Source organism: Bos mutus, chromosome X, assembly GCF_027580195.1.
Source record: "Bos mutus isolate GX-2022 chromosome X, NWIPB_WYAK_1.1, whole genome shotgun sequence".
Taxonomy (NCBI): Eukaryota; Metazoa; Chordata; class Mammalia; order Artiodactyla; family Bovidae; genus Bos; species Bos mutus.
The window spans coordinates 96,847,812-96,852,053 of NC_091646.1; positions in this window are offsets into that span (position 1 = coordinate 96,847,812).

Consider the following 4,242-nt stretch of genomic DNA (forward strand, 5'->3'; position numbering starts at 1 on the left):
TATAAAACTTTTGGGGCCAGCTGTGTTGAGAAAATCAGCCTTTTTCATATCATTGAATGATACTGTGGCTCATATGCTGTAAATTAGACAATACCCAACAGGGTTTGCGGCTCCATATTTATTCACACTAAGTGGAATAAACCAAAACCATAAACAGCCTCACATCAGTTTGTATTTTTTTTTTTAACCAAATGAATTTGCTACAAACTTATGAAAAGGAAAAAAAAAAAAAAAAAACTTCTGTCTTGAGAGCTTTTTGTATTATGAAAATGAAGATTTAGGATTGTTGAGCTGTATTATACTCTGTAAATTCAACATAATTAAAAGAGGAATGGGGTATTCTAGGAGAATTTGGTTATTTGTTGTTTAAAATGCCTTCATTTTTTTTAACTTTTGAGAGAGTACAAAGACAATTTCATAGGTGGTATAATGAAGGATGGAGTCACTCAAGTAAGCACTTGAGACCAAGCCAGAAAGAAAAACAAAGCAAAAGGAGCATGGGGTTTAGGGGGCTGAGGAGGGTAGAGAAAGAAGAAAGCCCAAATTAGATGGAACAAAGATAAAGAAAAATATTGGCTGACTGGGAATGGAATCTATAAAGGGAAAGTGATAGAACTTGGAGGAAAAAAGGTAACTTTGACAGCATAGTCAAGAAATATTCTTAAATATTATTTTCTTTTTAAAAATATTATTTTCAAATGTACACTTTAAACCTGTGAACAAACAACAGACTGGTTCCAAATAGGAAAAGGACTACATCAAGGCTGTATATTGTCACCCTGCTTATTTAACTTATATGCAGAATACATCATGAGAAACGCTGGGCTGGAGGAAGCACAAGCTGGAGTCAAGATTTCCGGGAGAAATATCAATAACCTCAGATATGCAGATGACATCACCCTTATGGCAGAAAGTGAAGAAGAACTAAAGAGCCTCTTGATGAAAGTGAAAGAAGAGAGTGAAAAAGTTGGCTTAAAGCTCAACATTCAGAAAACTAAGATCATGGCATCTTGTCTCATCACTTCATGGCAAATAGATGGGAAAACAGTGGAAACAGTGGCTGACTTTATTTTTCTGGGCTCCAAAATCACTGCAGATGGTGGTTGTAGCCATGAAATTAAAAGACACTTGCTCCTTGGAAGGAAAGTTATGACCAACCTAGACAGCATATTAAAAAGCAGAGACATTACTTTGCCAACAAAGGTCCGTCTAGTTAAGGCTATGGTTTTTCCAGTGGTCATGTATGGATGTGAGAGTTGGACTGTGAAGAAGGCTGAGCGCCAAAGAATTGATGCTTTTGAACTGTGGTGTTGGAGAAAACTCTTGAGAGTCTCTTGGACTGCAAGGAGATCCAACCAGTCCATCCTAAAGGAAATCAGTCCTCGGTGTTCATTGGAGGGACTGATGTTGAAGCTGAAACTCCAATACTTTGGCCACCTGATGCGGAGAGCTGACTCATTTGAAAAGACCCTGATGCTGGAAAGATTGAGGGCAGGAGGAGAAGGGGAAAACAGAGGATGAGATGGTTGGATGGCATCACCGACTAGATGGACATGGGTTTGGGTGGAGTCTGGCAGTTGGTGATGCACAGGGAGGCCTGGTGTACTGAGGTTCATGGGGTTGAAAAGTGTCATGTATGGCACTTTTCAACCCCACGTATCGCTCACAACTGAGCGACTGAACTGAACTGAATAGAAAAATATCCCAGGTCTGGTCATCCTTATTAATCATCATTGTTTTTAATTTTTCAGTGTTCCATTAGGAACTATTTTCAAGGATAAGTATGTAAGATTATTTCTCCTTGGAAAGATAGTAGGCCAAAAAGCCTGTTGGAAGTTAGAAGTTACGGGGCTCAGAGTGCTCTAGCATTCTTTGTTAAGGGCAGTAAATATCATGACAGAGAGGTAGGGGGAAGTTGCCAGTTCTCTAATTTCCAAATGTAAGAAAACCATGGGTTTTTATTTCACATTGGATTGGTTCTTATTCTTAAGCCATTTGACAGGGGAGCCTGGTGGGCTGCCGGCTATGGGATCGCACAGAGTCAGACACGACTGAAGTGACTTAGCAGCAGCAGCAACTGTTTCTTACATTCAAATTGTTGCTTCAGTCAAAATGTAGTCAGCTCTATGGAAAAATATGATAAGAAGAAAAGAAACTGTCAGGGCTTCCCTGGTTTCCCTGGTGATCCAGCAGTTAAGACTCCCGAGTTTCCAATACAGGGTACATGGGTTCAACTCCTGGTCAGGGAACTAAGATACCATATGCCTCCCAGTGTGGCCAATAAATAAACAAATAAAATAAAAACAGCAAACAACAAAAACCCAGTTACCCATAAAAAAGTAACTCCTGCAGTGGGAAAGGATGATGTTTCATTAAAAGAGAGAAAGCATTTTTTCCATTCTTCCTATTTTTTTTTTTAAAGTTATTGATTTTAATTGGAGGCTAATTACTTTACAGTATTGTGGTTGTTTTTGCCATACATCGACATGAATCAGCCACGGGTGTACATGTGTCCCTCCATCCTGAACTCCTCCTTACCTCCCTCTCCACCCCATCCCTCTGGGTTGTCCCAGAGCACTGGCTTTGAGTGCCTTGCTTGAAGCATGGAACTTGCACTGCTCATCTATTTTACATATGGTAATATACATGTTTCAATGCCGTTCTCTCAAATTATCCCACCCTTGCCTTCTCCCACATAGATCAAAAGTCTGTTCTTTACATCTGTGTCCCTTGTGCTGTCTTCGTCTTTGTAAATTCCATATATATGCGTTAATATACTATATTGGTGTTTCTCTGAGTTACCTCACTCTGTATATCCAGTCTTCCTTTCTTAACCAGTATTTTTGGGTTTCTCCCCAACTTTCCCATATAGTGAAAGATCTGGGATCATCCCTACCCCCAACGAACTATTCAATAAATTGTTTCTTTTATAGGAAAAAGGGAAAGTAGTTAAAGAGATACAAGAGACAGATAACCTACCATTACAAGCTGAACCAATCAATTACAGAATTGCAAATTCAATTTCAAGGTGAGTCTATTCCTCCTGTGGGGAGGCGGGCTGCGGGGGGGCGGGGGGCGTCTCCTTAAAAATCCAGTCAAACCGGATTGAATCCTTAGCCCCAAGCACACAGTAAATGCGGATAGACTGATTACTTAAAGATATCCTACTTTTCCTATGCCAGGCCCTGGGCCAGGTCTTCCGGGCACAGGAAAAGGTTAATGCCATTTACAGACTCAGATCCAACTTGGCATAATGTAAAGCCCAATGAATAAAGGTTTTAGACAACGCGCGAAGAACACAGCAGCCGATAAGCAAGTAAGGTTTACATCACATTTTGTGGAAGCTCTCCTTCCCATTTTAGCTCCTGCGTTCGTTCCCTGAGCAAGCGCCCTTCCTAGGGGGCGAGAAAATAGGCTAGCTCAGAGAATAGAAACGCCGGTAAGCTGGCGGGGAAAGTTAGGAAATAGGGAAAACTGGGGGGTGGCGGGGAGATGACTTGCTCCAAGACTAGGTTCATCCTGAGTTTGAAAAGAGAGTACTTTTGTCACTTTTCTCCATGTTCCAAATCCCCGGGATGAGAAATCGGCGGGGCGGGAGGGGGCGTGTTACATCCCTGAGAGACCCTCCCTTGGCTCCAGTGGCCACATCCCAGGAAACCTAGGAATCTACAGCTGACGCCTTCCAGAAAAGGACCCACCCCAGCTCCCTAAGAAAAGGAAACCCACGTGACGGGAGGGGGCGGGGGCGGGAAACCAGGCGACCCCGGAGCAAGCGCGGCCAGGGGCGGGGCCGGGGCCCCGCTGCTTCGAGGAATCGCCCGGCACAGCGGTTCGAGGGCGGAGGGATCGCACTGGGCTCTGGGATCGCAGCACACGAGGACAGAGGACTCGCTGAGCGCGCACCGCGCACGCGGGGCCGAGAAAGAGGGGTTTCGCTCTGCTCGCACCGGGCACGGGCGGGGCGGACGCGAGCCTCTCGCGCGGGGAGCCGGGAGCCGGAGCCGAAGCCTGACGCCGCCTGGGTGCTGACCGCTGCCCCTCCCCGCTCGGCGCCGCCTCCCGCAGCTGGGGAGGGGCCGGGGCGGAGCGAGCGAGCCGGGCAGCGCCGGGGCGGAGCGGGCGCGGGCAGAACGCGGCGCGGGGCCGGCAGCGAGGGTCCGCGGCGGGATCGGCATCGCTGCGGCTGTCTACAACCCGGTCCCCGGCCGCCCGTCCCACAGACCCACCTTCGCGGCGCGGCGA